The sequence below is a fragment of the Gordionus sp. m RMFG-2023 genome, chromosome 5 (genome assembly GCF_954871325.1).
Source record: "Gordionus sp. m RMFG-2023 chromosome 5, tfGorSpeb1-WG-v2, whole genome shotgun sequence".
In the NCBI taxonomy this organism is placed as follows: Eukaryota; Metazoa; Nematomorpha; class Gordioida; order Chordodea; family Parachordodidae; genus Gordionus; species Gordionus sp. m RMFG-2023.
The window spans coordinates 4995998-5011304 of record NC_088779.1 but is presented as its reverse complement, the minus strand read 5'-3'; positions in this window follow the sequence as shown (position 1 = coordinate 5011304).

Below are 15307 nucleotides of genomic sequence, written 5' to 3'. Positions count from 1 at the left end.
TGTATCTGACTCTGAGTTGGTTACCATATTTAAGCAAATAGTGAGCTAATTATTTACTTATTAAAGGAAGTGTATAGTTCGAACTAGTAAGCAGGAGCGTCGCTTGCCTTTACAATCTCAGAGGGCTCAACAAAAAAAGCCCCCCATACCTCACAATTTGTGGGCCTTTGGCCCACTTTTGTCCGGTCTTCGGCCGGGTTTTATATTAATATATTATACTTTTTTAAAATTTACTAGTTCTAAATAATTATTCTGAATATCATACATTATATTTTGCATACAACTAGCATATAAAAATAAACTAGCATATAAAAATAATACAAGACATTTATAAAAATAATACAAGACATTTCTAAAAATAATATTTTTTTTAATAGAAAATCTATCTATTACAGTATAAAATATTTACGATTGTTGATATAAAATGATTTTGCGTCTAAAGAATATTAAATGATAAAAAAGGTTAATTAATTCATATATGCCTCAATGGATAATAGTTTTTGAAAACTACGTAATATAATATAATTCTTAGCAAATTACATTGACAAAAGGTCATGAAACTAATATCCTATTACCATTTTAGACAATGTTTTATAGAATGGACTAATAAAATAAATTTATAGACCTTACCAAATCTACAATTCTTGAAGAAGATAATATAAACGACTAATCCAAATCATAAAACTATATGGTGGTTAGAGCTTCCTCTTAAATGAAATGATGGAAGCTATAAGTAATTGAGAAAATTATTGTATAATATTAAATTTTTAAAAGATTATCTTCCATTTTCAATGTTATATAAACGACTACACAGTTGACCTATTGCTTATCTAAAATATGCGATCATATGCTCTCAGCAGCTGTAGTAATTATCTTAAATTACATAGTCACACAAATAATAGATGCTGGTTAATTCGCAGTTTTATCCATGACACTCAAAATGGTAACCTATCACAATTTATTCTCTTAGATAAATTGATAAAACAAAAACATTAAAACCTTTAAAGAAATTATGAAAATATATTGAAGCCTTGAGTTATTTACATGGCAAGGATGCCATAAGAAATGAAACATTTTGTAACTACAAAATAAGAACCAGAGTGATATCATGAAAGCAATTAAGATTTTATATATTATTGTCGCACCATCTTTAGTTGGTATATTGTCTTAAAATAATAGTAGTTTGTAATAATATCAAAAATGTATTTGTATTAAAGATTTAACTCAAGTCTATTTTTCGAAGAAGAAAAATATAGCTTTCCTAAAGAGAAGAAAAAATATCTAATTTTTTACATCTAATATCGGATAAAAAATAAATAAATAAATAGATGGCGTTAAATATTTGTAAACAAATTGTTATTTATATTTATTATCAAAAGCATTTATTAGTAAATATTTAAAAATATTAACTGTAATATTTTATAAAACTGTCAGATACGCCTGTAAAAGTGGCATTTTACCTAATATTTTATAAAAAATTATATATAATAGAGGATTATATGCTATATATCTACTTACTTTTTATAAATAAATCTCTTATACTTATTTGGATTTGGACCTTGAAAATAATTTTAGGAAGAAACATGATAATTAAATTTAAAAATCAATAAAGTTGATTAGTCATTTTGAACTCGGCTAAAATATTAAATTATTAATTTTCAATTAAAAAATGATTATATTTATTAGGGTTGTATATTAATTTAAATAATAAAAGTCAATTAAGCTTCAACTGTTAAAGCTAAATTAATATTTAGTGAGTGATATTGTTATATTTTTAACACAGAATTTGATTAAAAGCTGACATAGTATAATATGTAATAATCTAATCTAATAATTAAAATAGTATTCATTTAATAAAAATAAAGATAGTCTTATTAATTTTTTAATAATTTTAAATCTATATATTACTCAATAGAATTGTAATAGTAATTATTCAGAGGGCAATTAAAAAAATTTATTTTTAGTTCAAGGAGATATTAAGGAACCATTAAAAAAATTTTCTTTGCTTCAGGGGGCTATTCAAACTTTTCAGGGGGCTCGAGCCCCTGTGCCCCCCCCCTAACGCCACTGCTAGTACGTATAGAAGTCCATATTTATTCTTAAAAATATCTAAAGATTATAAACTATTTAGTAATATAAAACAGTTATCAAATATAATAATAATTATTATAAACTATCCAGCTTCCATATCTTCTCCACCCCAAAAGGCACACAAAGAAAGCTCCATTGTTCTTCACCAAAATCCCATGTGTTCACTCTTCAGCCCCCTAGGAAAAATTAATCCTCATGTCAGCAAATGACTGACATTTAGTATATTATATTAAATTTATTTCTTATTTTTTTCAACGGCTACAACAGTAAGTTTTCTAAATTTAATGAAATTTAAAAAAATAACATTTATTAACACTATCATTATAATTCAGTGGCGTCTCTAGGGGGGAGGCGCGCAGAGGCTCAAGCCCCCTAAAAAATTTGAATAGCCCCCTGAAGCAAAAAAAAATTTTTTTTTTAATGGTTCCTTAATATCCCCTTAAACTAAAAAGAACTTTTTTTGATTGTCCCCTGTTTATTATAATTCTATTAAATAATATATAGATTTAATTTTATTATTTAAAAATTAATAAGACTATCTAAATTTTATTAGATTAGATTAATAAATATAAATTATATTTTCACTATGTCAGCTTGCAATCAAATTCTTTGTTAAAAATTAAATATCAATACCATGCATAATGTTTAAATATCAATTTAGCATTAACAGTTGAAGTTTAATTGATTTTTATTAATTAAATTATTATATAGCCCTAATTAAATAAATATAAAGATTTATTAATTGAAAATTAACAAATTTAATATTGTAAGCCGAGAATCACTATTTAAATAAAATGACTTTGCGATTTAAAAATTTATGCATTAAAGACTTTATGAAAAAAACTAAAGATAAAAGTAGCAATAATCTTGAGGACCAAAGAAGAGGATTCAATAATAAAGCTGGTGATGAACAAAGTATATTTTATACAGTTTTTAAAATTCAAACTTTGATTTAGTTGAAAGACGATTAATTGTAGTTTTAAAAGATATAAATATTGAAAACAAAAATGTTAAAAGAAAGAAAATAGATAAATAAATTTATATATAGGTCTGTGTCCAAAATGTTTTGAAAAAATCCTTAAAATTTTTACAAATTAATAACAAAACACTTTGGACATTTAAGTTTTAAAAAATAAAAATTTATTAGTTAATTATCTATTTTAATGGAAGGTTTCTTTTTCACTTGATCATAATTGAAGTTATATGTTTTTGCTATTTCCTCCCAAATTTGCCTAATTTCTATAGAATTTCTATTTAAGTCATTTTTCACCAGAGTATTAAACAATATTGATTTCTTTAGTTTTCAAGTTAAGCAAAAATTGCTTTACAATATATTTTCACCTTTCAGGAGCAGGACACTAGAAATGGAAAATTTTTTTAAAATTTTTCTATTATAATCACATAAGATGATGTCAAAATATTAGCTAAATAAAACATAGTAAATATTTTCTATATAAATAGTCAATATCTTAAAATATCATACACTATTATTCTTTTTACATTAATAAAGATAATATTGGCTAAATTGTTTACTCAATCATTCTTTCATAATTTGATAATTATATATTTATTTGTTTATCCTAACTTAATAATAAACTATATAAAAATGCTAAATAAATTTAGAATAGTTTGCTTATTTATATATATTTTTGAAAAATGGACACTATAATATGGAATATTACTTTTTATATATTATATTTACAAAAATAAATACACTGAAAAGAAATACATTTTAAAATTAATCTTATTTAGATTCATTGAATAATGAAGAAAGTATTGTGAATGACATGATTGTAAATGTAAGTACAGAAGGAAAGAAAATAGGTAAAAAATATGTGGCTGGCTCAATCTGAAGATATATGTGAGATCCAATGTACCGATATCTCTGAATGTATTAATTTTTTAAATATAATTAAATTAAATATAAAATTTTATATAGACATAGAATCTGAAGAGGACAATGGGTCAGGAACGATTAAATTCGTTGGCTCTATTGAGCATAGAAAAAAATATTATTAATACCATTCCTATAGATCACATTATAGATGAATATGCAATAATGACTAGCCGGCGTAGAGAACTTATTTTATAAATAATTTAACCTTAAAATTTTTGGAACGCAATTTTAGGCGTTAGTATCTGCGAGTAAATATATCGTTTAATTTATTTTATAAATTTTTTTTCATATCCAAAATTAGTTAAAAGAGTGCTTATAAAAAAATTCTTTTTGAGATAGGAAAAAATCAGAAAAAAACAGTAAATGCTTTCTTTTGATATGAACAAAGTTTCTGAAAAATTTAATTAAAAATATTTGAATACATTGACTATACAATAATATATAAGATCTTAATTGCTTTCATCATATCACTTTGGTACTTATTTAGCTCCCAAATTATTTATTTCTAATTAAGCACACTTAAATTGTAAATTACTCAAGGCTTCAATATATTTGCATAATTTCTTCCAAACATAATTTCTTCCAAGATTTTAGGTGTTTTTGCTTTATCAATATATCTAACATACTAGATTTTGATATGAGTTAACATCGTGTATGTCATGGCTATGACTGCAAATTAACCAGCATCTATTATTTGTGTGGCTATGTAATTTAAGATTATTACTACAGCTGCTGAGAGCATATGATTGCATAATTAAGATGAGCAACAATGATCAACTGTCCAGTAGTTAATATCTCACAATAATTTTCTCGATTAATTATCTAGCTTCCATCATGTCATCTAAGAGGAAGCTCTAACCACCATATATTTTTATGATTTGGATTGGTCGTTATTATTCTCTTCTTCAAGAATTGTTGATTTGGTTAGGCCTATAAATTTTTCCTTATTAGTCCATTCTATAAAACTTTGTCTAAAATGGTAAGAGAGAGTTATATTAGTTTCTAGACCTTTTGTTAATGTTAGTTGCTTAGAATTATATTGCCTTATGGGGTTTTTAAAAACATTAACAATTGAGGCATATGTATGAATTAATTAATCGGTTATCACTTGTAATTCTTTAGACGCGAAATTTTTTATATCAGCAATTTAAAATACTTTATACTGTAGTAAATCGATTTTGTATGAAAAATTTGTAGAAATGTATTGTTTTAATTATTTATATTCTAGTTTTAATCAATTATATTCTAGTCTTAATTATCTATATTCTAGTCTTATTGATATTTATATTCTAGTCTTAATGATTTTATATATTCTAGTCTTAATGAACAATATTCTAGTCTTAATTATTTATATTCTAGTTTATTTTGTACGTATAATATAATAAAAAACAAAATATGAAAATAAGAATAATCCTTCAAGAGTTTAGTAATTTTTAAAAATATATTAATATACAACCCGGCCAAAGGCCGGGCAAAAGCGGGCCGAAGGCCCGCAAATTAAGGGGGTATGGGGGGCTTCGCTCCCCATAAATTTTTTTAGTTGAGCCCCCTGAGATTGTAAAGGCTAGCGACGCCCCTGTTATAATTACATATTTTATTTTTCATGTGGATGTATAGGCGTTCAGTATCGTAAACCCTTTGTACTTTATGTTCCCCGTTTGGCCGCTTCTTACTGTTTCATACTACCCATTGGAACTGCACCTAATGCGATTCTCTATTTGGCTGGAAAATTAAATTTTTTTGACATGGTATGGTATCATAATTTAGATTCATTTCAAATCTTTTATTAACCATATTGGTCATAAAATTAAAATAATATATTGCGAAATATAGTTTAAAATATTTTTTTTATCAACAAATAATATTATTCTATGATCATTTAATCACACCATCTATCTCTCGACTTTTAACTGCTCTGATGGCCACAAATTTATCAAGACTAATCGAATATCTATTACTTGCCTCCACTGTCAAACTCTCCTGACGATTTTAATTTAATAAAAAATCGCCATCGCTCTTTAAAGCAATATTACTTAGACAAATCACTTTTGTTTAAATCTTTTTGAAGAGACCGGCACCATCAACTATTTCTCGCATTCTTAAAGGTGCACTCTTGTTAGCATCAAAAATCTATTCTGAATGCATCATTCGAAAAATTGTAACTCTCAGGAACATTGGAAAAATGATCTTGTCTTTGATCACAGGGCTTTTAAAACTCCTGATCTTAATACCAAAACTTCCTTTACATAACAAGTAAAAGATTTTATTATTAACTTGCTTGATAAATTAATGGTCGATATGAATCAAAATTTCATATTAAGACAGAAATCTTTAAATCCTGTAAATGGTAAAATATTATTAAGAAAATTAATAATTTAAATATAAAAGAATTTGGCTTCTTCAACCTAAACTGTTGCTCCATTTGACAAGACCACATTCCAAAAATTCCTTGAAAAACAAACATGTTAGTTCCACAATACCCTTTGAAGTATCATAGGTAATCCTTTAATTCTAAAAGATTCTTGCCCATGGTTTTGAAGGTATACGACATTGCACGATTCCCTAACTTTACTATGCAATAAAATTGGATCTGATGATATTTGGCCATTTATTCTCCCAATTTTATCTGGTTTAAATTTATTGCCTTCATTGAATCAATAAAGATATAAGATCAATCGCATAGGTAGAGCCTTTCGAAGACTCACCCCCAAAATCATTTTAACTCTGCATGTAGGTGTTGGTATTAAAAGTGGTTAAGATGTAGCAGTTCATGCCGTTCGAACTTATTTCTAAAATAATATTTTGAATGCACATTTAATTAAAAATTAATTACTGTGATGTTAACGAAACAGAAAACACTTTCTCACGGAGTTCATCAGGTAACTAATTACAAAGATTCTTCCCTTCTTCAATTTGGGAACCAAATTATCTCATCTGCTGAAGACATTCAACAAGGGGACCCTTTAGGTTAACTTTTATTTTGTTAAGGCCTTATTGTATTAATAAGAAAAATTAAAAGCATCTACAAGCTAGATCCCCATACTTGGTACATCGATGACGGTATAATAAAGGTCACCTGTGGAGATCGCTATGGCTTGCTGCATAATTTGGTTCTCTAATAGTTTTCGATTAAACACAAACAAAACCCCGAATTCTCCCTTTCAATCGGACGTTGAAATTAATTATGGTTTTATGAATATTATACAAGTCTATCGGTGTTGCAGGAGCAATCCAATAATTTAAAAAAAAATCTTAACTAGCCTCAAAAATTTTGAGGAACTCTTATATTCCTCTTTAGATCACACGGCGTATTTCCTAATAAAAAACCTTTTCCCCAAAATTTTTTATGGCGTGAGATCCACGGCTATTTTCAATTTTCTGAAGATCTCAATATTTACGAATTAAGAAAAAGAGAGATAATGGAAAAAATTATCAATCTTGGTTTTAATGACTTCTCATAGCTTTACGCTACTCTAAAAACTTCCAATGGAGGAATCGGAATTCGGTCTCCAATTGCTTTATCGATTTGCCGATTCATCTCTTTTAGGTTTTCGAGCACTGCTGTCTTTGCCTCTTATTCTTTTTTAACAAACTATTTACTAGATGTGGCTATCTCCTTGTAGCGTAACTGAAACGAACCTGTCACTACTCTTCCCATTTCAAGCAAGCAGAAAGATTGGAATGCACAATAGAAGTAGCAAGCAAGATCTCCACTTTAAGAACCCTTATCAAGCGTTTTACACGATCAAACCTATAGGTTTGTTTCCTGACATTAGAAGACAGAAAATCACTTGGTTACCTTGGGAGGATGACAAGTTCCTAGGTTGGGATTTTCCCTTAATCAACTCGTTGGCTTCATTAAATCTATAGCATTTCTTAATTCTAAAATTGGGCAGACAAATTGCAGTCAAAATAGAATCCAAAGAAAGATTTTATCTTCGTCAAAGAGTTGCAATCTAGGTCATTAAATCAAATTTTTCATTGCCCTATTAACTCATTTCCCTTTTAATATTGTTTCAATTGTAATATAATGTCACTTAATTTTTATTTCTAATGCATCTATTATTATATTATTTTAATTTGTCAAAGTTATTGCATTTTTTGGGAAAAAAACTAACATAAGTTATTAATAATATTTAGATTTTTATATCATATGTTATTGATAAATTGAAATAATTTTAATGAAACACTTGAATCCTTAAAGTTTTTAATGATATAGTTATACTAAAAAATATAGGGAAATAAAAATTGTGTAAGGTTGGCGATGTATAATATTTCAAATAATAACACAACTTAGTATTTTGTTAGAAATTAATTACTAATATTCACTTTTATATATTTCCATTTATTTTACATATTTACAAAAATATTGTAACCATTTAGGTAAAAACCGGGAATAATGGTGCACTTGATATGTATGGTTGTGACATATTTGTCCATCAATAGTTACGGTACGGTATACTGATTTTTAAAGTAAATAAATTCCCAGATTGGGCGGTCATTCTAAATAACACAAAATCGTCAAAATTTACCAATTGATATTTCAAAGTTTCAAAATAATTTGGGTTTATAGACTTTTGTATTGTAATATACTTTTATACAATAAAATTTTGTTTATAATGTTGTATCAAAAAATAAATTATATAAAGAAGTAATAAAATATTTTTCATAATAAAAACAACAAATAATTTCTTATAATTATAATTATAATTTCTAAGTAATTAAGTCTCGCTTATATCTTCAGGAAATAGTCATCAGATCCAGGAAATTGCATTCCCAAGGTGCAATCCAATTATAAACGTAACTTGGATTTTGATAAAGAGGGATGGGATGGGTGGTGATGGTAATTAGAATGATTTATTTCTCCATAAATTTTATTGGAGGTTTTAAGTTTACTTATTACTTTAAAAAATATTTTGAATATTGGAGTGTTTGTTGCTTTAAATTTGATCAAATATCATATAAATTAATGATTAGCTGAATTATATTTTACTAGAAATATTTACTAAAATCGATAAAAAGGAAATAAGAAATACGATAAGTGAATTTTTGAATGTGTTATCAAAGGCACCAAATATCATGAAAGGGAGATTTCTTCATTATCTACATTTTCTTTGTGTCTATTATCGATCTCTATTCCGGTATTTTTCTGTTCCTAGCTTGTTTCTTCCCGATTCGTTGATTCCGGTATATTTGATTCTTCTTGTTCATTAACTCCTCATCTTAATTGATCATCATAATCACTCGCAAGATTGTTTAAGATTCCACTATAGTTAAACATTGTGAATATGTGTCCTATAAGTATTTTTTATTATTATCTCTGCACCTCAAAGTCACCAAGAAGACACCTAAAAGAGCGACGGTTGTTTCCTTCGCCGAATTAACATATGCCAGGCCACGTAGAATTATCGGTTCGCCGAAAAAACGTCGAAGTGACGTGTATATCTAAATTTGTTCAAAAAAATATTTAAAAAAAAATTAGACTTCATAAACAAAATTTTTAGACGATTATAAACATTAAAAAAAATAATATTAAATATCTGTAATTTATCTTAAAAAAGTCAATGACATATAATAATACCTAGACTGACGATGCATTCATTAAAAGTGTAGATCAATAAAAACAGCTGAGGACGCCATTTTTATTACCCATATCATTATTAAAAATTTTAAACGAGAGGCCAATTTATTCTGTCTGACGCAAACTTTATTAAAGAATTGCTTGGTTATTTAACATGAGAATAATTACTGTATGGGTTTTATCAAAATGGCGTATCTAGCTGATTTGCATTTAACTATGCTTTCACTACATTATTATCAATGCATCGTCAGTCTAGATAATATTATATGTCATTGAAAAATATATATACAATAAAATTTGTGACAGATTCGTCATTTAAATAATAACCAAGTAAAAATAGTGTGACCATTAATGGGTTAATAATCTGTATAAAGAACGGTAAATTATCAAAGAATCCGAAATTAGTGATTTTTCCTATTTTTTTACAAAAAAATTTCTTTTTGCGGCAAAATAATTGGGGTTGCAAATTTTATTATGTGATAAATTTAATTTGATAAATTTAATTTGATAAATTTAAATTCTTATTATATTTAAGGGATTTTTTTTTATAAAAATGAATAAATACATTTATGTTAAAAACGTGTTGTCGACCTTAAAATTTAAAAATAAGGAATACAGATTTATTATAATTAAAAATTTTACTCTTTTATAGCAAATTTTTTTTATTTATAAATCAAATTTGATAAAAATTTATTTTATTGTTATAATTTAAGGCTTCGTTTTATGATAATGGGAAATGGGAGGGGGGGGCATCAACTTAATATCTCTCCATATCCTGTCCTGTCCCTTTTTCTCTTCTCTTTCTTCCCTTTTAACAAATAATTCACTAATATCTTGTTTCATATCTCCCAACGATTAATTAAATAGATCAAGCTCTTACAATGTGGCAATACAGTGTCTTCTGATAAACTTCTTCCCAGAATAGTGACCCACCGAAAATATTTTTCGCCCAAACTTTTACAAATATATCTCATGAAGGCGTCCAACTCTTCAGTGTTTCCCTTAAAGATATTTAGTTTCAAAAATTTATTTATTTATTTATTTTATCGGAAATGTATGCCGTCATGTTTGGAATACATACCTACCTTATAAATTTCAGACAATTTCTCCATGAGCTTTTAAACATATAATTTATATTAAATTTTCCATATATTTTTTATATATATACTATATTATAAATGACTCTTGCAAAATTGTCTACAATTCATAAGAGATAGGAATTCCAAACATGATAAAATATATTTCTGGCAAAATCCGATTTTTAAATTTATTAAAACGAGCTCAAAAAAATGATTTAAATTTGTAAAAATAACACCTTGCCGGAAAAAAACACATTGACGCTAACACATCTTTATAAAAATATAGGGAAGAAAAATAGCGATATAAATGTATGAATCCACAAAATAAATAATTTTAAATTTTTAACCAAAAATATTGAAAAAAATGTTCTCTATCTGTTGTCAAGGAAATGAAAATAATACAAGATTCCTTTGAAAAAAGAGTGTCTTAAATACAGATAAAGTATCTTATTGATAGATCAGCTACAAGATATAAAAGTATCGTATCTTAATAAGTATACGCGGTTTCAACATTGAGAAGGGTGTTATACTTCCATTCTGATTTTTATTTTCCATTTTATATTTTCCCCATTCTGTTTTTTCCCCTCATTATTCTTTTCATATTTTTTTGAATGCCTTTTAATTTTTGAATGGCAGTCTAAGAATCGAATATATTTTATTCTTCGCTCTCTCTATTATCTACACAATATTATATCTTAATTCACATGACCAGTGGCCGCCCTAAAATATTTATCACCCATAGGTAAGAACGCTGTTGTGCCGTAGCAGCGCATGCGCCTGCGTGTTGCACCCCCATTCGAGTAACACCTGAATGATATGACATTCTTATCCAGTCCTAGACAATGACTAACTAAAGCAAGGCGTTGGTACAATCATTCACATGATACATGTATAGGAATCCGAAATGTAATAAATATTGGTTTGGTTCGGATCCAAATAGGAATAATGGCCGTCCAGTAGTAGTATTTTTAAAAAGCCCGATTTCTGTCGATTTAAAAATGATCGAATTAAGATTTTAGCCAAAATAATATTATCTAAGCCTCGAGATATGGCAATTCGGCCATCTAAGAGCAAAATCAATTGATTATATTTTTAATATTCTGTTTAGTAAAATTAAGGTGTTAGGTATGCAGAAAGTATAAATATTTATATATTTGATAAGCAAGCGTCTATCTCTAATTTGGGCAACTGGCACACCGGTAGATAACAATATACAACTATAATGTATACTAAATGGCGATGTTCAAATGAAAATTTTAGTTGAAAATAAAATAAATACTTTATTAGTATAATAATATACCGATAATATACCACGAAAACGCTTTGATCATTTTATAAGCATAAGAATCGACTTCAAATCGATTCAACCTTTATGGCGGTTTGGTGAGTGAGTGTAAATAACGGTTATTACCACCGGTTCGGGTTAGATTCCTGCCTGACACATTAATCTATATTTCCAATATTTGATATTTTGTTATCCCTCCCCCGTATAATTTCTCTTAATTAAAATCCAATTTAGTTAAAAAAAATTTCTTTATCAATAAATAAATTTAGAAAATAATACACTTAAAGGGAAATTTAAAAAAAAAATAAAATAATTTTATATTTTTATCAAAAAAAATAAATAAGCCTCCCTATCTCCCCTTCCTCAGAGCAAATTCCTGGCTATAGGTAACGAATGACGTAAGTTAGTTTTTTTATTCTTGGAAAAAAAAATATGTTTAAAATAAAATTGGGCAGTAAAAAAAATAAGATGAACTGTTTTTAAATTATTTAATTTTTACGGGGATTTTTTTTTAAATTATGAAAAAAAATATATACATATATATAATTTTATTATTTTGAGATTGTAAGAAAAGTATTTTATTATTACCTATAATATATTAAAATCTATGTATGTAAAAATTACCCCTGCCAATTTTTTATACACATTTATATGTATGTTGTGAGATAATTACAAAAAAAAAGGAAAATGAATCTAATGCCCAAAGGGTAAGATTTAAAATTATTTTCATATCCAATCATAATTTTTAAACTACCAATATATTCATAACTTATTTGGGCACACAAATATATGTTTTTTTTAACAAATTAAAATGAACTATTTTCAAAAAAAACTAAATGTCATTTTCCCCTGCTGCCTAAATTAGAAAGGACATTATCTTTTGGAAAAAAATTTTCAAAATAATGTGTACAAAAAAACGAGATAGAAACAAAACGTGATAAATAAAACACCTTTTAAAAATATATAAAATACATTTGTTTATTTTATTATTTTTTTTTAAGGGGGGTGTGTTTTTTATTTGTATATAACACCTACCTATCCTATTATAGGACCGACGATTATATAGAATTATAAATTAACTCTGTTTTTTATTTTCTTAAAAAACTGATAGAGAAAAAATAATATTTGTACAAAACCTCGAACTTGATTACATTTTAAAGGTATAGTTTGGGAATGCTAATTATTATATATATTATATTATATTAATAAACATTTCATACCTTTTTTTTTAAATATAGCAAAACAAAAAAAAATCATACGATAATCTACAAATTTTTTTTATAGAAAAATAAAAAAAATTTAAATTTTTTTAAATTTTCTTACATAAATTTTGGTATATCTATTATAAAAAACTATTTTGATAATTTCAACAATCTTTACAAGAAGGACATTTTTTATACCTCTTCTTTTTGTAAAGTGTAAAATTTTCTCAAATATTTTTCATAAAATTTTCAACAAAAAAATAATAATAATAAGATGAATTACTCTAGATTATTTAAATAAATAAATTAAGGTATTTTTTTTTCATCCTCTTTTTCTTATCCTAAATAAGACATAATTCAGGGTTCTTATATTAAACTAAAATATTTTAACATATATAAGATTTAACCATGTTAGAATTCGATTCGATTCAGCAGAGGATTGAAGTCAAAAGTGAGTATTCCATTATTCATTCGCTGAAAAGTGTTCTGAAACGTGTTATGAAGATAAAAAATTTCTACATCTCTCTTCTCATACCCATAATATTCTCGCCCTTGATTATATCTTACAAGTCTAAGGTATAATTTATCTCTTTTTTATGTGATTATTTAAATAAATATATATTTTTGGCATCTAAATAGGTTAGTAGTGCTGTTCTTGAAACAAACATTTTTATTAATAGATTTTTTTTATAGCATTTTTTTCCATAATATATTTAGATAGCAAATTTTCTCTATAATCCTATCCCAGTTTTCTAATATAAGGAGAAAAAAAATTCCCTCATCGATGGAATAAAAATCTTCAAATAAATTTAGAGAAAAGATTTTTGTTTCCGGGGAATTATTTTCCGCCTACCTTTTAATATAATAAAGCAATTCTAATTAAAAAAAATTTTAATATTTTCTCAAAAAAGTTATTAAATTTTTGATATCAAGTATTTAAATAATATTTTATATAAAAGTGCTTCGACCTGATGTGTCAGATACAACAAATCAATGCTTATAAAATAAAAAGGCATTTTTAATTTTTCTATAAATATAATAAGGCCATGTCCTGGTTCGTATTATTTTTGAAAAAAACTTATTTCTGTTTAGCCCTAGGGCATACCCTATTTTAAAGAAAGGAGGGGTACTATTTATTTTTCGGTACAAATAAACAAATTATCGTTACCGATTAACGTAATTTCTAAATAGATATTTAATTTACACCTTTATAATCTGTATGGAATATAATACTAAAGTCGTTCATTTAAATGTGTATATAAATACAAATCAGCTGTTTACACCATTTTGGTTTTTTCCATGAATAAATATTAAAAAAATTAAACTTTTAAAAATATTTCAGAGCTCAATTTATTTATAAAAGTCATTAAAACCAAAATGATTTAAATTTGTTTCCAGTGGAAGAACGAGAAACTTTTTATTTCAATATTTTAAAGCATTTTGATGCAAAAACATGATAAACTAGCTGGTTATAACAATTGATTTATTATGTCGGATATGGGAGAACAAAATTTATTCCAAAATGACAATAATTAATATTTTTAAGTTGATTTATCTAATAATATATTAATTTTGCTATATAAATTCATTTGTTTTTTTTACTATTTTTTTTTCTTCTACTCAATAAAAATTAATTGATCTTATATCTCTTAGAAGGAATTTTTTGTGAAGAATCGAATCGAATAGCATGATTATGTTATTATTTCTATGTAAATTATGATTGGACGAATACGAAATTCATATCAAGTGTTAATTTTCGAAATATATAAATAGCACAGAGAATATTTAGAAAATGGAAATCAGCTATATTATAATTTTTATTTAAAAAAAAATTCAAGATATGATACATTGGAGGAGATAGTATTTAATCAAAATAAACCACTATTAAAACATTTAAGAAATTAAAATTGTTGCCATTTCAGCTCTAACACTAGGTTACATACGTAGCTAAAACTAATAGAGGCCTTAATTCTTTTAGGCAGAGTTAAAAGAAAGGTTTCACACCTCTCTTTTGAAAAATTTGTCATCAAATAATTTACCTTAGTTATCCAGTCATATGTGTTTTTAGGTACATGTAAGCCATATTGCTGTCTGATTAATAATCTTTGGTTGATTTTGATATTAAGATTCCGAAAACCATATATTAGTCAAATCAACAAGCTCATTCCATAA